This window comes from Chrysemys picta, unplaced genomic scaffold (assembly GCF_011386835.1).
Source record: "Chrysemys picta bellii isolate R12L10 unplaced genomic scaffold, ASM1138683v2 scaf79, whole genome shotgun sequence".
Classification (NCBI taxonomy): domain Eukaryota; kingdom Metazoa; phylum Chordata; order Testudines; family Emydidae; genus Chrysemys; species Chrysemys picta.
Genome location: NW_027052786.1, coordinates 80,229 through 104,835, shown reverse-complemented (window position 1 = coordinate 104,835; position 24,607 = coordinate 80,229). Strand labels below are relative to the sequence as shown.

General features: G+C 47.2%; 1 protein-coding gene across 3 annotated transcripts in view; it reads right to left on the bottom strand.

Moving 5' to 3' along the window:
* LOC135972194 (interferon-induced very large GTPase 1-like) overlaps nt 1-11,629 on the bottom strand; it is a 62,380-nt gene extending 50,751 nt beyond the window's left edge. For 2 of the 3 annotated variants that reach the window (XM_065579072.1, XM_065579075.1), the window contains exons 1-3: nt 11,507-11,577; nt 4,456-4,578; nt 1,168-1,353 (exon numbers count right to left, since the gene is read on the bottom strand). The gene's annotated coding sequence lies outside the window, so the exon portion shown is untranslated. Of the gene's footprint in view, nt 1-1,167; nt 1,354-4,455; nt 4,579-8,790; nt 8,869-11,506 lie in introns of all 3 variants that reach the window. The other variant, XM_065579074.1, reaches the window with a different exon arrangement.
* Between the last annotated feature and the right edge of the window lie 12,978 nt (nt 11,630-24,607).

The following is a 24,607-nucleotide window of genomic DNA, read 5'->3' as shown; positions in this document are numbered from 1 at the left end:
GGGCCTGCTGCCCCCACTCGGGGCCGCCGCGCGATAGCACCAGCTGGGCAGCAGCCCAGACGCGACTGGCCAGGGGCTGGGCTGGGCCCAGCGTACGCGCTGCTGGATCCCCGCAGCAGGCCCCGGCTCGGGGGGTTCAGGGGCGCCAGAGCCGCAGCCGGCAAGCGCCATGGCCGCTTCCTCCCCCCGCGGCAGTGGGAGCTGCAGCAGCGGCTGCTCCCGAGTCCCGCTGCCCGGGGGTGAGAACAGCCGCCGCCTGGCCCCGCGGGCCGCCCCCCTCCTCTCCCTACCACCCAACTGAGTCCTGCCTGCTCGGGACCAGGCCGGACTCTTACTCACCCCGGCCCCGCACTTCCCCTGCGTCTCCCGGGCCTCCCTCCAGCGCTTGCGGAGGAAGGGGGTTTTTTTTGGCCCCGCCCCCCGCGCGTCACCCTCCCCCCCCCTGCGTCCCGATATTTGACTTGGGTGATCTGGTCACCCTAGACGGCAGCGAGTCGACCGCTGCCGCTCCCCCGTCGACTCCGCTTCCACCTCTCACAAGCTGGAGTTCCGGAGTCAACGGGGAGCGTCTAGATGAGACGTGATCAATTGATCCCCGATAGATTGATCCCTACGTGCCGATCTGGCAGGTAGTGAAGACCTGCCCCTAATCCCCAGAGTGGCCAGAAGGAGGAACTAACTGTGGTGAGTAGACCCTTTGACAATTTAAAACAAACAAAACAGGAAAATTCAATGATTAGATTCACTTAGTAATTTTATCTCAACCACATCGAACATGGTGTAACTTTTTAAACAGTCTAAATGTTACACATTCATAATTTTCAATTTATTCAGTTTTACAAAATCGGCAAATTAACACTGCAGTGTGAGCCATAATTTCAGAATGTTCTGACTTTGCACAGAACGATTTGTAATTGATTTTGCCTTTGTACTTATTTTTTTTAATCTGCAAAGACAAAGGAACATTTTGTATTGCATCCTCTTCGGCTGATCTTAAAAGATTAAATTTAACAGAACTGTAACAGAATAAATGTTAAATCAAGTACAGATGGGAGGGAAATAAGAGTGTGCAGGTGTTGGGTGGTGTTGGTGACTTGATAGTGTTGGTGTTGCGTCTGGTCGTCCCTTCTGGCCTTAACCTCTCTGACTCTAAATAAGAGGTAATACCTTTGGGAAGGTCTGTTTCCTCCAGTTCAGGGTCTCGCTGAGTTGCTGATTCCTGCTTCCAGTTTAAATCATCTTTCTGCCTGGGCTCTGGGTCTTGCTGCATCTCTGATTCCAGCCTCTGATTTAAACCATCTTCCTCCCCTGGATCTGGAGGCGTCTCTGATTCCTGATGCAGATTTAAGATATCTAGCAAATAAATAAATAAATAAACTATATGTATATAAGTACTTAACATACGATTCTCCTCCTTCCCTTTCTCGCTGGACATTAATTTATTTATTTTCTCAGTCAAATATTTGAGCTTCAATACAACAGTCCCACAGCACTGAGGAGACAGAAGTCTTCTTGATTTATAACCACGGTAATAGGTAATATTGTATAAAAATGTTGGTGGGAGCCAGTAGGTGCAGACAAGATATGTCCCAGGACAAGTTTTTGGGAAAAAAACCCAGAAACCAAAATTTGGAAATATTGCTGTAGTGCCTCATTGTAGATTCAATGTCTCTAACTTCCATCCTCATCTATAGGCTGGGCTAACTACATCTCCCAGGATGCACCATGCCTCCTATCTTGATGAGGAAGACAGAGTATCATGGGAGTTAAGAGCTGTTCTACAATGAAAACTTGCATCAGTACAGATACGTCTCTCAGTGGTGTGAAAAATTCATATCATCTGAGAGACACAGCTATGCCGACCTAACCCCTGGTGTAGACAGTGCTAGGTCAAGGCAAGAATTCTGCCATCAATCTAGCTATCACCTCTTGGGGGGTGGGGGTGGATGAACTACAGTGATGGGAGAACCCGTTCTTTTGCTGCAGTGAGTGTCTACTCTGAAACACTGCAGCAGCACAAACTGTGCCACTGTAGCATTTCAAGTGTAGACATACCCTAAGTCTGGTTTAGGGCCTCTCTGTATTGTCAAGATATCTATATTCTATATTCAGTATGTGGCTGGGCTTGCCAGGCCCTACATTCAACTTAATGACCTCCGTTTGTCTGTCTTTAATGGGATAACTTTTGAACACTGCGGCTGATCAAGTCTGAAATTTCAGGGATGTTCTAGGCATCAGTTGGACAGAAAGCTATTGATTTTGAGGGCAATGAGAAAAGGATACCTGAGGTATGTCTGCACAACTAGGTACCCGTGGCTGGCCCATGCCAGCTGACTCAGTCTCACCGTGTTCAGGCTGTGGAGCTATTTCACTGCTGTGTAGACTTCTGGGCTCAGTCTTGAGCTCTGGGACCCTCCCACCTCCAGCCCCGAAGTCTACACTACAGTTAAATAGCCCCACAGCCTCAGCCCCACAAGCCTGAGTCAGCTAGCACAGGCCATTTTTGGTGTGTAGACATACTCATGGAGTCCCTGTCATCTGTCTAGCAGAGCCACAGCTTCAAGACCTTCTGTAATTGTCTATAGATAAAGAACTGGTTGATTCCATTAACACCTTCCAGCATCAGAACACCCCTGTTCATCTCTCCCCATCCTCCCAATCGAGTTTAACATGTTCACACCCTGAATGAGTTCGCTCCCAGATAGCAAGAAGACAAATAAGAATGGATGGGCGAGAATGGGGGAGGCACACAGAGCACCTGGTATACAGGGGATGGAGGAATGGGACACCTCAAGCATGTGGGAAAGGGGTAATGGGGTGCACACACACCCTGACAGGGGGACACAGTGGTGACGGGTTGCAAGGAGTCCTTGAACTAGAGGGGGATGGGTGGGGGCACCCAGGGAGCTTGTTGAGAGAATAGAGGGCTGAGAGGAGCCTGTGGGGGAGCAGTGAGCTTGGCCCACAGAGACTAACACAAAGCCACTTATACCCATTTTGTGACCAATGTAGACTTGAAGTTGAACTTCCAACATCATTTACATCTCCAGAGAGTCCATGAGAATTTTGCCTGCTCAGTCCAGCCTATACTTTTGCTGAGTTTAATCATTTACTTATTCAAAGTTTAAATCATAATAGAATCAACCACATTTCTGGCTTTAGGAACCGATCCTGCAGGCACTCATTGAAGTCTATGGAGTTATTCTAGAGTAAGGGCATGGCTACACTTGCAGATGTAGAGCGCTCTGAGTTAAACCAGCCTTCGTAGAGCGCAATAGGGAAAGCGCTGCAATCTGTCCACACTGACAGCTGCAAGCACACTGGCATGGCCACATTGGCAGATCTTGCAATGGCCACAGAGAGCAGTGCATTGTGGTAGCTATCCCAGCCTGCAAATGGCTGCAATGTGCTTTTCAAATGAGGGGGGTGGGGTGGAGTGTGACAGGGAGTGTATTGTGTATATCTGTGGGAGAGAGAGTGGGGTTTTGGGGGGGCCGAGAGCATGTCAGCATGCTGTCTTGTAAGTTCAGACAGCAACAGACCCCTCTCCCCCTTGCGCCTCTCTCTCTCACAGCATTCCACAGTAATGGTTGCTTTGTCTCGGAGCAGATAAGCAGCCAGCTGTCAGAAACGGAGCTTTCAAAGGGCATATCGGCATGCCTGCAGTGATTCCAAAACAATGACAAGAGTGGCCACTCGACTTAAGGGGATTATGGGACGTTTCCAGAGGCTGATTAGAGTGCAGTAATGCAACACCTCGTTCACACTGACGCCTCGGCGTTCCAGCCGACATGCACCAAGCATTAATCTTCTCACTAAGGTGGAGTACCAGACGCGCTCTAGCCCTGGAGTCAGAGCGCTCTACGTGCCTTGCCAGTGTGGATGGGTAGTGAGCTAGGGCGCCCGGGGCTGCTTTAATGCGCTCTAACTTGCAAGTGTAGCCAAGCCCTTAGATTGGTGTAGCTGACTGCAGAATTTGACAAATTGTATGCAGAACTGACTTCTCCCGTGGTTCGGTCCATCTCAGGAAAAGGACATTCTGCTTGATCTTGTTTCAATATACAATTAAATTGAAATAAATATGTTTTTTGCAGTTCAGCTAGTGAACTGAAGCACAATGTTAACCTTCTCAATAGAGAGCCACCTCAAAATGAGAGGATTCTTTGGGAATAAAACATTTTCAGAGAACTGCTAGAGAGAAGTTAAGGCCAATCAAGTACCAATATAGAATCCTGTGGGCCAAGCTGCATCGCCTAGACAGTAACCAAACTCCTTTTTTTATTTGCTAGAAAGCTCAGACTTCAAGAAGTCAAAAGAGTAAAAAAAAAAAAAAAATTCCTATGAGATCAACCAGACTTTATTATTGAAACACTGAAAAGATCCTAGAAGAGCCATCAACTAGAGGAATTACCCAAATTTGAACTCAGATCTGACATTCGGTTCTCTAAAATATACCTTCATTTGCGGAAGCTAATGTCTTTTCTCCATCATAACAGGGAACAGCAAAGAGTTTCTTCCTTTTGTGCAATATTCTTGTAGTTCCAGCTGTGTGTATCCCAGTAACACCCAGAGCAGAATCTATATATAAACAGATATGAAGCATTTATTAGCACACTTACACTTCAAGTTTATTAATTTCCCAACAAACAACCTAAACTCTGCCCTGTAGTGATGCTACGCTTTACAAATATGATTAAGTGTATAAGTATCTGTGGTCCCACCCTAGATTACACTGATTTTTAAAGACACATTAGATTGTTTCATTATTTTCCTCATCATGTCACTACAGAGTAGAGTTAAGATGATTCAAGTGCCCAACGGCATTTCTAGAAATTAACATGTTTGGATTTCTTTTAAGTTTAACCTTTAACTCTGAATGTCCTGGATTTGTCATGCTTAGTGGGGATAGGAGGGATAATCACACACTCTCTATAATGTTTTGTCAACTAACTTAAGAATCATCTTAACATACTTTTTACCTAGGAATTTCCTTGAGTTCTGTGGGTTTATTTAAATTAAAGATTTAATTCATGAAACATAAACAAGAAACCCAAATGGACTGTTACCATGTGATATTTCTAATCATTTGAAGATATGTAATATTAACCTGACTTTGTATTTGTTTTTAGGGCCAGAGTCACCAGTACATGACAGCTGCTTTACCCCACTCCGGAGAAGTACAAAACAGCCAGAGGATCCTGGCCAGTTTACCTCTTTCTGTCCTACATTTCCCTGCACATCAACCACTGAGTTGCCCTCTGTTGTCTTCTTTGCTGAGTAGATCAGGGTGTTGGGATGTTTTTTAGGATTAATTATCCTTTTTTTCTATTGGTCTATTGTTCATTAAAACTGAAAGATTGTTTTTTAGCAGAGGCTGAAGAATGTTATTCTGCACAGAATTCCATGCAGCAGTACCATCTTCCAAAATGGCTGCCATCTCCCATTATTTTCAATGAGAATGAGGCAACAGGTGACCTCAGTTAAGATGCATCATAAGAACATAAGAATGGCCATACTGGGTCAGACCAAAGGTCCACCTAGCCCAGTATCCTGTCTTCCGACAGTGGCCAGTGCCAGGTGCCCCAGAGGGAATGAACAGAACAGGGAATCATCAAGTGATCCATCCCCTGTTGCTCATTCCCAGCTTCTGGCAAAACAGAGGCTAAGGACAACATCCCTGCTCATCCTGGTTAATAGACATTGATGGACCTATCCTCCATGAATTTATCTAGTTCTTTTTTGAACCTTTTTATGGTCTTGGCCTTCACAACATCCTCTGGCAAGGAGTTCCGCAGGTTGACTGTGTATTGTGTGATAAAGTACTTCCTTTTATTTGTTTTAAACCTGCTGCCTATTAATTTCACTTGGTGGTCCCCTAGTTCCTGTGTTATGAGAAGGAGTAAATAACACTTCCTTATTTACTTTCTCTACACCAGTCATAATGTTATAGACCTGAATCATATCTCCCCTTAGCTGCCTATTTTCCATCATGGTCAATGGAAGCAATGAGTGTGAAACTAAGGTGCCATCAGGGAAGATGGTTTCCCCCTATGTTCTTATGTGCACCTGGACATCTAAAAGTAGCCAGAATCTTCACCCATACTGAGAACAATAGGAAATGGCAGACATTTTGAAAGAGGGCAATTCTATGAGGCATTCTCTGTAGAACACAATTTTGTCAGCACTTGCTGAAAAAAATCTTTCACTTATGACAAACAATGGAAAAAAACCCACCATTAATCTTCAAACATTCTTCAAATGCAACCAATACATGAGATTTCAGTATACAGGAAGTTTGAAGAATCTGTCGTTCTATTACTGGGCTCAATTGGGACCAAAAAATGGTCTGATACAGAGTCCTAAATTTCTTAATAGACCTGTTTGTTTTTTCCTTGTTTAACTCAAAGTAATTAATGAAATAACTTTTCTACTCTCAAAAAAATCATTCCTGTCCAGAGAGGTAGTGTTGTAATGTTGCGGAGGATTTGCTGTATTCTCCATACAGAACTAAGTGGAAAATTCAAAGTGCAAAATTCAAATAAAAATTCAAATCAATCTTATCTATGGAGCCATGACTAGTAATAGGGACTGAAAAGTATTTAGTTACAAAGTGCATTTAGTAATGGGAGAATTGCCGTGTGCTCTCAATCTCCTTCCAGGGGGAATTTTGTTTGGTGCTCGTATATCAAAGTGTTAAGTGCCTTATATAAAAATAGAGGGAGGGAGTTCCAGAGTGAGTTTTTTGAGCCCACTTTTTTCTTAAGCATGTGTAGGACAGCTCATGGGACATGGATATATGGACTTGATTTTGGTGCTCATATAATGGATTTGTGGTATACTGTTAGGAAAAGGGGCAGCTCGGTAACTATGCAAACAATTTGTGATATTTTAAAATATTACAAAGTAGGATGACATTCTGAGCATGCCTTTATATTGAGAATATTGTCCTATAGTGATGTCGGTTACATTTTATAAAGTGTACCTGAGCACTAGAAAGACATTTTAAAATTTAACAAAATGCCTAAACAAGTAAGTAAGTAAATAAATAAAGGAAAATAGGTGCAAGGGGCAACAAAGAAGAGGCTGATAGAGCAAATCAAGCTAGAGTGTCTATTGGGACTGATGTGCTTTTAAGAGTGGTGACTGTGTAATTTCTTGTGGTGTGAAGCAATGGAGAAAAAGTTCAGATATCACCAGAAATTTACTGGTACACAGAAATTAGATCAAGACCCTTTTTATTCAAGACTTTTTTAAAAACGGTTTCAGCTTTTCTTCTGGTGCAAAGAACCCCTGTAAAATAGGACCCACGAATACAACAGACAAGGAAAAAGAAGGTTCAAATGACAATAAAAGCTGTGCTATCCGGCACTTTACTAACCGGAAAGCTCGAGAAACCGGCATTTCTGATATCCATTAAAAGTCGGGTTGGCTCACTACCGCGTGGCTCCCTGGAAGTGGCGACATGTCCCTGCTGCTCCTAGGCAGAGGAACAGCCAAAGGGGCTCTGTGTGCTGTCCCTGCCCTGCCCAGAGCACTGGCTCCACAGCTCCTATTGGCTGGGAACTGATCCCAATGGGAGCTGTGGAAGTGGCGCCTGTGGGCGGAGCCAGCGTGCAGAGCTGCCTGGCCATGCCTCCACCTAGGAGCAGCAGAGACATGTCATCGCTTGCGGGGAGCTGCACCAGCCGTATCCAGGACCCTGAAACACCTCCTGAGCCCCAAACCTCCTGCACTCAAACTCCCTCCCAGACCCCATGCCCCGCATCCCCTCCCACACTCCAACCCCCAGCCCTGAGCCCCCTCCTGCACCCCAACTCCCTCCCTCCATTGCTAAGTATAACTCTTAGTTAACAGGATTTTTTGACTAACCAGCACCCACCCCCCATTCCACCAACATGCCGGATAACACAGCTTTTTACTGTACTGGTGATTTGATCAAAGAGCTGGCCATAGAAAAGGTGCCATGAGACAAAGCTATGGACTGCACTATCCCCATGCTCACCATGAGTGATAGGACTCTCAAAAACTGAGGGATGCTTTGCAGACGGTTAGTGGGTGGGAGTCCTTTAGTGACAAATTTATAAGGGAAAATGGTATCTGTGACTAGCTCCCTATTTTTAACCGCTGAAGCAGACAGTACAAGGAGCATGGATGTAAAGTGGAGGGGACATTGTTTACTTTGTTTTACGATAGGGGATACAGTAATGTTCCTGAAGGCAAAGGAAAATGAGCCAGAAAGAGGCAGGGTATAATAAATGGATGAACAGAAATGTGAAGTTGTGCAAATAGGGTTAGGGTCATTGGGACACACCGATGGTTTAGAGGAAGACAGTAGAAAAGACAAATCAGTCAGTGACACGGTTGAAGGAGGAAAGAATGGTGAATGAAAGGGAAGAAGAAGAAAGGGTTTCTGTCCAGATTGCATACATTTTCACTTTGTAAAAGTGGCTGAGATTCAGGGTCAGGAAATGATTGGATGGCAGAGAAAGTAGGAGAAAAGAGTAAAGGCAGAAAAGACAGTATGTTTGTGGCACACATAAGATAAGTATATTTCTAATATCCCCTTTGTCCTAGTATCATAATCCATTAATTTTATATAATTCACAAGTATTAAAAGGTTTTCTGTCAAAACTGATGGAGACACTTAACAAAACTAAACATTGGAACATGCTGTGCAAAGACTTAGAAAATAGAATTGTGTGCACGTGTGTGTTATGGTGCAAAGGGTGAAGACACCAGAAAGCCATCGGTATCAAGTGGAATAGATGCAAGAAAGAATTCAATATGAACCCCCCGGATGAACTCCATGTTGTCGCTACTAGCCAAACTGCATCTGATAGAAAACTGGATATCCCATTCAAAAGGCTGCTAAAAAAGAGGACATGCTTGGTATTATTATTGTTGTTTAGAATTATGTTGCAGTAGCACTTAGAGGCCAACCAGCTCAGGGACCCCATTGTGCTGGGGGCTGCAGATAGTCAGTAAATGACAATCCCTCCCCCAAAGACATTGCAATTTAAACAGACAAGATATAGCAGGTAGATAAGACAAACTAGTGGGTCAGGGATGGGAAGACAGGGTAACAAAATTAACAGTAGACTAATCAATCAACAAAGACTGTATTTTTAGAGAATCGACTAGATGTATATCATTGAAATAACTGGATTAACATTCTGCTTTTTGACTTGGAACTACACCTACTGGGATTATGGCTAGACATGGTCCTGAACTATTCCTGTTGCTATTGCATATTTCCCATATAATCTTGGCGGTAAGTCGGGTAGGGCAAAACTTTCAAAAATGGGTTCTAATTGTTTGGGTGTCTAACATTAGACCTTAGATCTGATTTTCAGAAGCGCCCAAGCACTTGCAGCTCCCACTGACTTTCAAGGTATGTCTTCACTGCAGATTTAGCCTGGAGTTTTACTCGGGTGGTGTCCCAACCCCACTCCCATGCACACACAAGTCCCACTCACTAGAGTTTATTGGTCCTTTCTCCCGACATGGCTGGGGGTGTGGGATAGTGCACCGGCTGCACTTTCACTTGGGTTGGTATTGCAGTGAGGTCACAGGCTAAATCACTCAAGTGCTGTCTGCTGATAGTCCTCCAACGCCTTCCCACAATTCAACCCCTCATCCTGCTGTGCCCTGAAGGACAGGCAAATTGTCCTACAAAACATTGGGAAATAGACACAGAGCAGCTCAGTTTACTGCTGTGCAATGCACCATGGGATATGCCCCCAGAAGTCATTGTGATGTACACAGAAGGGCACGGCACCAATAAGGCCACAGGAATTCAAGGAGGGCTTCATAGTGTGACCACTCATCCCTGGGCTAAGCTAACTTGGGTGGCTCAGACCCAGGTGCTGATCTTTTTGTTCTGTTTGTACAGCACCTAGCACAATGGGGGGTCCTGGTGCATGACTTGGCTCCAGGGCACTACCCTAATACACCTTATGAATAATATACCGCGCCTAGCACAATGGGGTCCTGGTCCATCTCTGAGGCTCCTAGGCACGTCTGTAATACACCTAATAAATACTGTACAATGCCTTGGCTAGTGGGAACCTTGGCCATGGCTAGGGCTACCAGGCACTACCATAATATACTTAATAAATAACATAACTTCAAGGAAGACATACCTAATCTGGAGTTGTGGATTCTTGGCACCTCTGAAAATCAGACCTTAATATTGGGCACTTCAATATCAAGGCACTCAACATTAGAGTTTCCTTTTCAAAATTTGGGCTTTAACCTCAGTGTTTCAGTTTCCCCATCATTAAAATGGTGACACCAATACATTCTTATTTCACTGGTGGTTGGTTAGGTTTAATCAGTTAATGTTTAGGAAGCATCCGAAAACCTCAGAGGGAAGGCACTAGAAGAGTGCAAGCAGTAGGGTAGCTAGGGGGGTAGCAGGGGGAGTGGCCCCTCCCCCACTGAGCACATTGTCAAAAGTGGTGACTTAGGCGCCGACTCCCTGGGTGCTCTTTAGTACTTAGTGTACCTTTTTATATGGCTGTGCTTGCTTCTTATTCCTCTGTGGCCATAGACGAGCTATCCTTTGTGCATCAACTAGGTCCCATAGTATCCTCCTGTGATGGATCAGGGCTAGATCTGTACAATTTATGAATTCTGCTTGATATTCTGAAGCTGATTATACAAACCTGCTGTGTTATGAATGTCTCTCTACAAGTGGAGCCAGTACTGCTGACAGGCCCTGGAGCACATATGCACCCAACAGATGCATTAAGAAGGTGATTAGGACTTAACGACCCTATTCAGGTGTAAACATCTGGGATAATGAGTGAGCTGCATCCTTAGAAAACCAATTTAGCTGCCTCTAGGAGGGAGGGGGAGGGAAGGTAGGAGCATTGGAAAACTGTACCAGGACGAGAACAAATAGGAGTCAGACAGGAAGACAGCACTGGGCAGGAAAGAGCAAGGTTACAGAAGCTAGGTAACGGGGCTCCAGTGAGAGAGGTCACTCAGCACCAGGGCTTGAATTGTGCCGGAACACTCCGAAACACCATTCTAGCACCTTTTTGAGGAGCTGGAATGACATTTGGGTACTGCCAGTATCACTTAGCAGTGGAATTGGAAGTATGTTTTAAGGGGAGGGATAGCTCAGTGGTTTGAGCATTGGCCTACTAAACCCAGCGTTGTGAGTTCAATGCTTGAGGGGGCCTCTTAGAAATCTGGGACAAATCAGTACTTGGTCCTGCTAGTGAAGGCAGGGGGCTGGACTTGATGACCTAACAGGTCCCTTCCAGCTCTATGAGATAGGTATGTCTCCATATACTACTTTTTTTTAAAGGATGGAAGTGCATTTTAAAAAAAAAATTCTTCGCTGCTTCGCAGCGGGTGATGCCTTTTTTTATGTGTTTGCTCCCCCTGCTCTTAGAACCTGGCTACACCACTGAGTGCAAGTACCATTTTTTAATTTCATTTTGTCAATAGTTGATTTATCTTGGCAAATTGATCAGTGTTTTAAAACATGTGATACCTTTGAGAAGCTCTGAGTTCTCCAGCTTTGGGGTTCACTGCATGTTGGCTGTCCTTTTCCAACTGAAATACTGCAAGAAAACAAGAGGAAAAATACATCATGGTTACCTAACTGATAATCTTCTCCATTTACCTTCTGAGTTGACTCAAGTGTATTTAATTTCACCTTCTCCTTTGGGATGCATAGCAAGAATCTAAGTACTAGGGAGGATTCGTTCTTTATTTTTTAGGGAATAATCTGAATCGTACAGCCTCTAACATGGAAGCCCAGGGCTTGTCTACATTAAGCCTATATTTAAGATAAACTAGGGGTATGTCTACACTACGAAATTAGTTCGAATTTATAGAAGCCGGTTTTATTGAAATCGGTTGTATACAGCCGATTGTGTATGTCCACACAATAAAATGCTCTAGGTGCTCTAGTCGGCAGACCGCGTCCACAGTACGAGGCTAGCGTCGACTTCCGGAGCATTGCACTATGGGTAGCTATCCCACAGCTATCCCACAGTTCTCGCAGTCTCCGCCGCCCCTTGGAATTCTGGGTTGAGATCCCAATGCCCGGATGATGCAAAACAGTGTCGCGGGCGGTTCTGGGTACATGTCGTCAGGCCCCTCCCTCCCCCGTCACAGCAACGGCAGACAATAGATTCGCGCCTTTTTATCTGGGTTACCTGGGTTACCTGTGAAGACAACATGGAGCCCGCTCAGCACAGCTGAGCTCACCGTCACCATATGTCCTCTTGGTGCCGGCAGACGTGGGACTGCATTGCTACACAGCAGCAGCTGCTAACTGCCTTTTGGCGGTAGACGGTGCAGTAGACTGGTAGCCTTCATCGGCGATCTGGGTGCTGGCAGCCGTGGGGCTTGCCTTTTGGCAGTAAATGGTGTATTATGACTGTTAGCCGGCCTATTACAAGTCGGGTCATCGCACGTTAGCAGAGTCTTCCCTGAGCAGCAGCTTGTGCAATAGGCCTGAAGACCATCGTCATACACCGCCCCGTATTTGCTGCCAAGCACCCAGAAAGATGCCGAGGGCTATCAGTCACGCTGCACCGTCGTCTTAAGATGTAAAAAAATAGATTTTCTCTGTATTCATTTGCTTCCCCCTCCCTCCGTCAAATCAACGGCCTGCTAAGCCCAGGGTTTTCAGTTTAATCTTTGGGGGGGACCAGTCTGTGACAGTTGTTTGTGTCTCTCCCTGATGCACAGCCACCGTTCTTTATTTTAATTCTTTATTTTAATTCTTTATTTTAATTCCCTGTGCCTGTACGCCATGTCGTCACTCGGCCCCCCTCCCTCCTTCCCCTAGGCCATCAGATACTACGTTTGCGCCACAGCTCGAGCCGAGAAGCGGTTCGCGCCTTTTCTTTGAATTCTGGGTTGAGATCCCAATGCCCGGATGATGCAAAACAGTGTCGCGGGCGGTTCTGGGTACATGTCGTCAGGCCCCTCCCCCCTCGTCACAGCAACGGCAGACAATAGATTCGCGCCTTTTTACCTGGGTTACCTGTGCAGACAACATACCACGGCAAGCATGGAGCCCGCTCAGCTCAGCTGAGCTCACCGTCACCATATGTCCTCTGGGTGCCGGCAGACGTGGGACTGCATTGCTACACAGCAGCAGCTGCTAACTGCCTTTTGGCGGTAGACAGTGTAGCATGAGTGATAGCCGTGGGGCTGGCAGCCGTAGTGCTGCATTGCACCAGCCCCTTCCAGGCGATGGTATTTTATGACTGGTACCCGTCATCGTCATACTGGTATGGCTGTCAATCATGGCCACCTGGGCAGACATGCTACTGTTTTGATGATGACGGTTACCAGTCATAATATACTATTTTCTGCCAATTGCCCAGTATTGTCTGCTAAGCACCCAGAAGAGGCCGAGGGCGATGCTGGGTGCTGGCGGACGTGGGGCTGGCAGACGTGGGGCTGCATTGCTACACAGCAGCAGCCCCTTGCCTTTTGGCAGATGATGGTATTTTATGATTGGTACCCATCGTCGTCGTATTGGTATGGCTGTCACTCATGCTGCAGCGTCGGCTGCCACCTTAACATGTAAAAAATAGATTTGTTCTGTGTTCATTTGCTTCCTCTTCCTCCGTGAAATCAACGGCCTGCTTAGCCCAGGGTTTCCAGTTTAATCTTTGGGGGCACCATTCTGTGTGACAGTTGTTTGTGTTTCTCCCTGTTCCTGTACCTGTACGCCATGTCGTCACTCGGCCCTCCCTCCCTCCCTCACTCCCTCCCGCCCTCCTTCTCCTGGTCCATCAGATACTACTTTCGCGCCTTTTTTCTGACCAGGCGCCATAGCTAGCACTGGGATCATGGAGCCCGCTCAGATCACCGCGGCAATTATGAGCACTATGAACACCACACGCATTGTCCTGGAGTATATGCAGAGCCAGAACATGCCAAGGCGAAACCCGGACCAGGCGAGGAGGCAATTGCAGCACGGCGATGAGAGTGATGAGGAAATTGACATGGCCATAGACCTCTCACAAGGCACAGGCCCCAGCAATGTGGAAATCATGGTGTTACTGGGGCAGGTTGATACCGTGGAACGCCGATTCTGGGCCTGGGAAACAAGCACAGACTGGTGGGACCGCATCGTGCTGCAGGTATGGGACGATTCCCAGTGGCTGCGAAACTTTCGCATGCGTAAGGGCACTTTCATGGAACTTTGTGACTTGCTTTCCCCTGCCCTGAAACGCCAGGATACCAAGATGAGAGCAGCCCTCACAGTTGAGAAGCGAGTGGCGATAGCCCTGTGGAAGCTTGCAACGCCAGACAGCTACCGGTCAGTCGGGAATCAATTTGGAGTGGGCAAATCTACGGTGGGGGCTGCTGTGATCCAATTTGCCAGGGCAATGAAAGACCTGGTGATAGCAAGGGTAGTGACTCTGGGCAACGTGCAGTCAATAGTGGATGGTTTTGCTGAAATGGGATTCCCAAACTGTGGCGGGGCCATAGACGGAACCCATATCCCTATCTTGTCACCGGAGCACCAAGCCACCGACTACGTAAACCGCAAGGGGTACTTTTCAATGCTGCTGCAAGCCCTGGTGGATCACAAGGGACGTTTCACCAACATCAATGTGGGATGGCCGGGAAAGGTACATGATGCTCGCGTCTTCAGGAACTCTGCTCTGTTTCGAAAGCTGGAGGAAGGGACTTTCTTCCCGGACCAGAAAGTGACCATTGGGGATGTTGAAATGCCTATCGTGATCCTTGGGGACCCAGCCTACCCCTTAATGCCATGGCTCATGAAGCCGTACACAGGCAGCCTGGACAGGAGTCAGGACCTGTTCAACTACAGGCTGAGCAAGTGCCGAATGGTGGTGGAATGTGCATTTGGACGTTTAAAAGCGCGCTGGCGCAGCTTACTGACTCGCTCAGACCTCAGCGAAAAGAATATCCCCATTGTTATTGCTGCTTGCTGTGCGCTCCACAATATCTGTGAGAGTAAGGGGGAGACCTTTATGGCGGGGTGGGAGGTTGAGGCAACTCGCCTGGCCGCTGATTACGCGCAGCCAGACACCAGGGCGGTTAGAGGAGCACAGCAGGGCGCGGTGCGCATCAGAGAAGCTTTGAAAACGAGTTTTGTGACTGGCCAGGCTACTGTGTGAAACTTCTGTTTGTTTCTCCTTGATGAACCCTCCAACCCCCCCCCCGACCCGGTTCACTCTACTTCCCTGTAAACCAACCACCCCACCCCACCCTCCCCTCCCCTCCCGCTTGCAGAGGCAATAAAGTCATTGTTTTTTCACATTCATGCATTCTTTATTAGTTCCTTACAGAGGTAGGGGGATAATTGCCAAGGTAGCTGGGATGGGTGGGGGAGGAGGGATGGAAAAGGACATACTGCATTTTAAAACTTTAACTCTTATTGAAGCCCAGCCTTCTGATGCTTGGGCGATCATCTGGGGTGGAGTGACTGGGTGGACGGAGGCCCCCCCACCGTGTTCTTGGGCGTCTGGGTGAGGAGGCTATGGAACTTGGGGAGGAGGGCTGTTGGTTACACAGGGGCTGTAGCGGCGGTCTCTGCTCCTGCTGCCTTTCCTGCAACTCAACCATACGCTCGAGCATATCAGTTTGATGCTCCAGCAGACGGAGCATTGCCTCTTGCCGTCTGTCTGCAAGCTGACGCCACCTATCGTCTTCAGCCCGCCACCTCTCCTCTCGTTCATGTTGGGCTTTTCTCATCTCCGACATTGACTGCCTCCACGCATTCTGCTGTGCTCTATCAGCGTGGGAGGACATCTGCAGCTCCGTGAACATCTCGTCCCTCGTCTTACGTTTTCTCTTTCTAATGTTCACGAGCCTCTGCGAAGGAGAAACATTTGCAGCTGGTGGAGGAGAAGGGAGAATTGGGTTGTCCATTTAAAATGGGGTTTCAATGTAAAAGGAGGGGGCTGCGGTTTCCCGGTTAACATGCGGCACAAACACAAGTAAACCACCCCCCCCCACACACACACACACACGATTCTCTGGGATGATCACTTCACCCCTCCCCCCCACCGCGTGGTTAACAGCGGGGAACATTTCTGGTCAGAATAGCAGGAATGGGCGCCTCTGAATGTCCCCCTTAATAAAATCACCCCATTTCAACCAGGAGAGCTTTCTGGAGATGTCCCTGGAGGATTTCCGCTCCATCCCCATACACGTTAACAGACTTGCTTGCTTTTTTTTTTGTAATGTTTACAAATATTTACAAAGTTACACTCACCAGAGGTCTCCTGTGTGCCCTGAGGGTCTTGGGTGAGTTCGGGGGTTACTGGTTCCAGGTCCAGGGTCACAAACATATCCTGGCTGTTGGGGAAACCGGTTTCTCCGCTTCCTTGCTGCTGTGAGCTACCTACAGTACCTCCATCGTCATCTTCCTCGTTCCCCGAACCGTCTTCCCTGTGTGTTTCTCCAGTGAGAGAGTCATAGCACACGGTTGGGGTAGTGGTGGCTGCACCCCCTAGGATCGCATGCAGCTCCGCGTAGTAGCGGCAAGTTTGCGGCTCTGCCCCGGACCTTCCGTTTGCTTCTCTGGCTTTGTGGTAAGCTTGCCGTAGCTCCTTAATTTTCACGCGGCACTGCTGTGTGTCCCTGTTATGGCCTCGGTCCTTCATGGCCTTGGAGATCTTTTCTAATACTTTTCCATTTCTTTTACTGCTACGGAGTTCAGCTATCACTGCTTCATCTCCCCATATGGCGAGCAGATCTCGTACCTCCCGTTCGGTCCATGCTGGAGCTCTTTTGCGATCCTGGGAGGACTCCATGACGGTTACCTGTGCTGATGAGCTCTGCGTGGTCACCTGTGCTCTCCACGCTGGGCAAACAGGAAATGAAATTCAAACCTTCGCGGGTCTTTTCCTGTCTACCTGGTCAGTGCATCTGAGTTGAGAGTGCTGTCCAGAGCGGTCACAATGAAGCACTGTGGGATAGCTCCCGGAGGCCAATAACATCGAATTCCGTCCACACTACCCCAATTCCGACCCGCAAAGGCCGGTTTTATCGCTAATCCCCTCGTCGGAGGTGGTGTAAAGAAACCGGTTTAAAGGGCCCTTTAAGTCGAAAGAAAGGGCCTCGTTGTGTGGACGTGTCCAGGCTTAATTCGGTTTAACGCTGCTAAAGTCGACCTAAACCCGTAGTGTAGACCAGGCCTAGGATATATGCTAGCAGATCCCAACCGTGGTGTGAAAAAGATGGAAAACTGAAATGGGTACATATTTCACAAATTAAATTGTTTACATAAATGATGATGATGTAAACATCCTGGATGTTCTGAATTCTTTGCAGAAAAGAACATCCCGGAACCGAGCTTGAGGCGCAGCTTAACCACATGTAGCCCTTCCCCTGAGCTATGGTGCTTGCTAATCGGAGTGGATTCTCCTCCTTCCTTGCATGGGTTCTTATTGCAAGGCCGGGTGCCTCCACCCGAGGTGTCTCCTCTCAGTGCCTGGGACACAAGGGGTGCTGCCCCTTGGGAAAATAACTATGACTTCTCTTAACCAGGAGTATAACCCTGTACACAAGATATAAAATGCAGTAAGACAAACCCAACCAAATGAAATGCCCCACCCAAAAATAACAATGTAACCAAGAGGGACCCTACTGGGGACCGGAAACAAAGGCTTCGTGATGCTTCCTGGGGAGTACCCAGCATTGTGAAGAACCTCGCTACCAACTGCCCTTAGCCTCAGGAAGCCATGTCTGTGCCTGCCAGATGGATAAGCTCCCCAGATCCACTGACCATGGATGACACATGCATTCCCATTGGGGCCTCGCCGGCCCAGCTGTCCATCTGCAGGTAAGTGATAGACACACTCCAAATCTGCAGCCCCACGAGCCTCTCCTTGGAGTACCCAGTCCCTGATCCACTGGACATTCTCAGAATTCACAGATCAACTGCTTCCAAAGCAAGAGTACAGCCCAGTTTACCAGCTTCACCTCTGATCACGGCTCCGCTCAACACACTGCACTTAGATATGTTTATAGTGAAAACTAGAAAAAGTTTATTTAACAAAGCAGAGATTCCAGGGATAGCAAGTAGAAATATTGGAAACAGATAGTTACATATAAAACAAAATCATAACGCACATTCTGGAACTTAGGCCTACTTAACAAGATACTCTCCTGTCAATAACGTTTAGCTCACCCAAAGTCTTTGTCACAGTGCTTAACAGCCCTGGTTGGCTGTGATCCTCAGTTCATAAGATGCATGGTGGCAGTTTGTCCCCTAAGTGAAAGACACAGGGTACGCCTATACCTCCACAGTTATACCCCATAAACCCACTGTCTCCACTGACAAACAAGATGCTGGATGCTTTAGCTTGTGTGATTCTTTCTTGTCAATTTCACTACTCTTGATTAACACTTGGTTCAGTTTGTAAATAGGCCACTATTGCAAAGCAGTATGAGATAGAGGGAGAAGTGTCTGCTACTCTCTGCTCGAAAGAAACCAGTTTATCACCTCCTGGTGACCAGTCCTAATTCACAGACTTTAAGAATATAATTTTCAGTACAGAACCATAACACCTTAAGTGTTACCCATATGTGTCTGTATATATATATATATCATTTCACAATTATTATGATGACCGGGGGTCACTAGCTCTCAGAAGAGCCCTCATATGCCACCTTTGTTGAACTGATGATGATGTTGATGGAGTCTCTCATCGAGTTTGACAGATGAGCTACAGTCACATATTGTGGGTCCTGAGATGAGACCAAAGGCCATTTTGGACCTGTGGCCCTGTCTACAAGAGGAAAAACAATTGTAAATGAATGGGAGCTACTTTTAGCTTTACGCCTCGCATGTGTTGGAGCAAGAACACAGTTTCATTTTACTCCATTGATGACAACAAAGGGAGCTGAGAAGCAGCCTTGGTCAAGGACATGAACCAACTTTCCTGCATGATAAGATTTAATGTTGTTGACAAACTTATCTGGGCAACCAAACTTGTGGAGGATCGTCTACAGACCATCTCGATTTACAGAGTTAAAGGCCTTAGTAAGATTGATAAAAACGATATACAGGTCTTGACTCTGCTCTCCTGTATTTGCTGGAGTGCAAAGATCTTGTTGCAAGTATCACTCCCAGGATGGAAGCCACATTGGCTTTCAGGCAGTAACGTCTCTTCAAGTTAGCATGACAAGCAGTGTCAAGGAGGGAGGTGCACAATGGTTATAGCAAGAAGTGTGATAGTCTTTCTTTTTGTAAAGGTGAAAAATATTGTCATCTTTAAGTTCTTGTGGCACATCCTCTGTTCCCAAAATCTTAAACAGAGGCCAATGAATGTCCTGATCAGCTCATAGTCCCCAAATTTGAAAATCTCTGCAGGAATGCCATCTGGATTCACTGATTTTCCATTTGCCATTTGCTTGACTGCTTTCCGTACTTCAGTTATGGTCAGCAGAATTGAGAGTTGGTCTTGAATTGGAAATTGTTCAAGATCATCAAGGGCTGACGCGGACGTGGTGGACAAGCAGTTTTGAACCTTAATAAAGAGTTCAGTGTTCAGGATTGGGTGTGATTTTGACCAGCCTGGCCCTGAGACTTATCATCAGTGATTGCACTGGTAACAGTATCCACCCAGAACCAGGCCTAAAGTAGTAGCCCAGAGGATCCAGGACTACTGTTGGTGCTGGCTGGAACCAAAGAAGCTGACCAGGGCTCAAGTGACTGAGATGGTGCAGCTGGAGCAGTTCACCCAGATCCTCCTCGTTGGGGGGAAGGAGTTGGTACAGTGACAGTGCCCAGCCACCCTCATGGAGGCCATCTCCTCGATAGAAGACTAACTGTCTGCCGAAGGATCTGAGCCTCAGTCCTGTAAACTGGGGAGCCCAGGGAGCTGGGTCAGTCAACAGATTGGGGGGGCGCAGGCCCGAGATAGGGAGTCCCTGACACCAACCCAGGCCATTCATGACCATAGTAACGCCCACCCTCCCTCAGAGGGAAGAGGGTCTTCCAAGGGGAACCTGGAGTCGGTGTTACAATGTTACAAGTGTGAAGGAGGGGCATTTCCACTGCAACTGCTCATGCATGGATTGTAGCTAGGGCAAAGTGTGGGTGTCCAGCCTCCAGGCAAGAAAGAAGGGCCCAGCCAAGCTCCTGGTATCCCTGAAGGTGAATGGCACTCCGGTGATGGCCATAGTCAACTTGGAGGTATAACCAAATGCTTGTCCGGGCCATTCTGGTAGAGTCTCCCAACCTGGTGTTAGCCCCCTTACACATAAATTACACAATGAATCCATGAGGATGTAAGACTGTACTCAGTCGCCTGGGTGAGGCTGGTGGCCGGCTGCTGGGAGGAGATGTGCCGAGTCAGCCTGGTCCCACCACTGGTCTACCCAGTGATCTTGGGGCACGACTGCTGGTGGTTCTGCAAAATCGCTCACTTGTGGAAGACAGAGCAAAGCTAGTGAATATGGAACTATTGGGCTACGAGGTCCCAGATAACTAGGGAGAAAGCCTTCTGCCTGGCCAGAGATGCTGGTACCCCCTCACCCCTTACGAAGCTGAGGCACCAGAGGAGACCAGCTAAGACTAGCTGGACATAGATGTAGACTTCCTGAGTGAGCAAAGGGAGGACCTGACACTGAGCCGAGCTGGGGAAGGTGGCAGATCCCAAGCAGGAGGAAGGTGCCAGCCAACGACCCCTCCTCCCCCCGCCCATGGGCCCTGATTCAAGAGGCATGATGACCGCCTCTACCAGCCAGCTAAAGAACCCTAAACCATAGGTGCTGACTTCGTGGGTGCTCCAGGGCTGGAGAACCCATTGGGTAAAATTGGTGGGTTCTCTGCACCCACCAGCAGTTCCCTGCCCATCTCACCTCTGCTCTGCCTCCTCCCCTGAGCGTGCCGCCGCGTCCTGCTTCTCCCCCCTCCCTCCCAGCACTTGCGCCATGAAATAGTTGTTTCACACGGCAAGCCTGGGAGGGAGGGGGGAAGAGGAAGAACACAGCATGCTCTGGGAAAGAGGCAGGGCCGGGGCGGGGATTTGGGGAGGGGTCCAATAGGGGCAGGGAGGGGCAGAGTTTGGGTGGGGACTCTGGGGCAGGGGTGGAGTAGGGGCGGGGGTGGGAGGGGTGCAAGCACCCACCGGTGCTGAGAAAAGTTGGCGCCTGTGCCCTAAACCCAGGAAAAATTCCAACAATTGCTAGTCTCGTGAAGGTTCTCATGCAGGTTACTAAACCTAGCGCACTCAGTGCCCCAGGTGGGGCACTGGAGAGGGAGAAGGCCCTATAACGAGTGGCACGGAGGTTTTTCTGGCCAGATATCGACCACAGAGTTTGAGATTTCTGCACCTCCTGCCCCAAGTGCCAGTGAGCTGGCTCAAAGGGGGTGCCTCGGGCACCCTTGATACTTCTTCCCATAGTGGGCTGCCCTTTGAGAGGATTGGCAAGGACCTGGTAAAGAAAAGTGGGTTGGGTGCCGATATAGCCTTGTAGTAGTAGATTATGCAACCCGGTACCCCAAGGCCAAGCCATTATGGACGACTTCGGCCCCCACAGGCTCCTAAAAATTTTCAATAATTTGTCCATAATTTCCCATAATTTTCCAATCATAAACCAGAGAAGCAAATGAAAGAGATTATTGCAATGCAGTTAATTCTATTTACTTTCTTAGTTGATAGAGACCTATTGATTTACCTTCCAATGCAAGTGATGAACAGAGAGGGTCAGAAATTCAGCACCAGTGGGAGAAAAAAAAAATGCTTCATCAGACAGAAAGAATTCCTCCAAGTTACAGATCAAGAGAAACTTCCTATCAGTCTCCAGACTGTACAGGGAGATTTTGCCAAATCAGTAAAGTGCCTGAAACCACTATGGTTTATTGTTAAAAGCGGCCTATTCAGCAGTCTCAGCTTGACCATGGCAGGAGGGGAGGGGGTTTGGGGTGCCACAGAAAGGGCAGCTTGACCCCACGTCCTTCCTGATAAGAATTGTGTTGAAGTTGCTGATACCTGCATTTTAAAAGAGCAGGATGTGTCCCAGGAACGTCTATTGGGGTCTCAAGGCTGCAAACTCTGGAAAAACCCACACCTAGTTAATCAATAATCAGAAGGAGCCTCTTGCTTGACCATTGAAACTGCTTACTTAGCAAATTTTCTTTAAGGGACATGTCATTCTATTACTAATGTATAAATAAGGGGGGAAAGTTTGAGGTAGTTGGACTTGTTTGGGGACTCTTTTGGACTCTTTTTGGACCCTCCCTCTGGATACTTCTTGCGGTCCCCACTGGCAGACGGAAGATTTGGTCACCGGAAGCCTGCCGCTGTGTCACTGGAGAGCCACACTCTGCTTTAGTAATTATCAAGGCTTGGGGATGTTTTACTAAACCTGTTGCGGACGTGTGTAAGTGCTTGAGACTAAGTTTAGCTTTAAGTGAAAGCACTCTTGTGTTGTCCTGTTTGTGCCAGCCATCTATCGGTCGGACGGCCGTGTCTCCCCTGGTTTATTGCCTGACACCACCTTACACAGAGTCAAAGTTACCAAGAGCTTTGGGTTGACAGAACCCCGGGTAACAAGACAGGTTTCCAAATCCTGCCCCAACAAGCTATCCAGGGTGGTAAACTGCTTCATCAGGCCTAAGGGGCCTACAACCTGCAACAGAATCCAGCACCAAGCACTGCAAAATGCTGTCATCCTACTGCGCTGAAAAGACCATACACACTTGGGAAACTTTCTCAAATAGCCACTCCACCAGCACCCACCAATCAACAGCCTGCCTGCATTCCAGGAGTTCACTACATTCACTCATCAAGAGGTTCTGGGCACCTGAAAGAATTCTTGACTCCAGACTTGTGAATCTGACCCATGATTTTCCTGGCTTATGAAAGAGAGTCGTGATCAGCTTGGCCAGGACTGAAAGAGCCAACACCTCGTTCAGTGAAGTAACCTTCCCTTCCCTTCCCTTCCTCCTTCAAACACACAATAGTTCGACCAACACTCAGGACACCCACCGTGGATACATTATTTTTAGCCAGCTACTGCCCACTGTCCTCTCCATTGGCAGATTCTCACCAGCCTTTGCTGCATTGATGAGTCTTTCCAACAGATCCCTCAGGTTGATGGCTCTCAGCACCGCCATGACTATCTTCTGATCATAGGCTTTCCTGTAGTTGATCAGCTCGGTGGTGACCTCCACAGGCTTTGCTGTCTCCAGTATGTCCCGGGAAGCTGAGCCATCAGTTTCCTTGGGAAATACCAGAGTAAATCTCCAAATGTCTCAGGAGTTCCATTCTTCAGACTTTCTTGGCTGATTTCCAGGACATCACTCAGCTTTGGCTTACAAAGGAGCTTGTGAAAAGCTTTCCCCTTCCCTGGAACACAAAATGAACATCTGATCTGAACGGCTTTCTGAAGACAGGGATTCCCAAACAGAAACTTTTGTTATTTCGGAGGTCATGTTGTCAATTCTGAATAATAACTTACAGGAGAAAATACAATGGTAACTGGCAAGGAAAGGCATATTTGGCTAAACCCACCCATTAGATCCGGCTCCTTTATTTTTTTTAGACAAATACTTTTTGTTTCACATTAATTTCTTGCCCCCTTCTCTCCAGAAGCACCATGAAGACAGCAGCAGGAGTTGGGGAGGAGGGGCTGATGGCATCTAGCCCTTTCAGGGCAGCACATGTGGAGTGCATGGATCTGCGACCTGAGGAGGCAGGGGCTGAGATCAGAGCATGCTCACTGGATGATCTAGAGAAAACACATCTAACACAAAACTTGAAAAGCAAAGAACTGAAAAGTTAAGATGAACACTGTACAACCGCTTTTCCTCCAACCAGAGACACACATCTTAACCCTTCCACAATCCCCATACACCTCAGAAAACTGCAAATTTAACTCTGTCCCCAGTAGGGATCCCAACCTTTCAGCACCTCCTGCTACCTATTCGATGCCACTACCACTACCATATCAGACTAAACTCCCTCCCCTGTTCTTGACCTCCATCTCTTCTGCACAGTTTTGTGAATTCACTCATGCTTAGGTTTGAAGATTTTCTTCTTCAATTCAATACAAAAGCACCATGACTAGCAAAACCCATTCCCCATGCATCATATTAGCCCCATGCTTCATACGGGCCACAAGGTTCAGATGTGGAGAACATTAGGGGGGCATATGACAAAAGGCAATATAGTATTCCACTCCTGAACTGTTCAGAAAGACATCTGCATACTGGACCCAATGGAAGTAGTCATGTAAACCACTTTCCCTGTTGGATTACATCAGTTTATGTGGATTAATTTAGGATAAATAATGCCAATATTTTAACAAAATAATTACACAGCACCAGTGAGACCCTCAAAATGCTCAGTACGTATACATTTCTGATTTTAAACACTCTGCATTTTTTAGACATAGGAGTATGCAAATCCATGAGTCTCTTTTTAGAGATAATCTTTTTCATCAGCTCCTTGGTTGTTGTTGTTTTTTTTAAGCCAGTTTTTATCTTAGATCTTGCAAACTACTTAATAGATTTACTTAAAAATCCAAAGAAAACTCAAGCTTCACTCAGAAATTTTATCCTGAAAAAGTGGGAATGAATACATAATTTTTCTTTAACAAACACAAAAATCACCAAGTTGAAGCCCATTTAGTG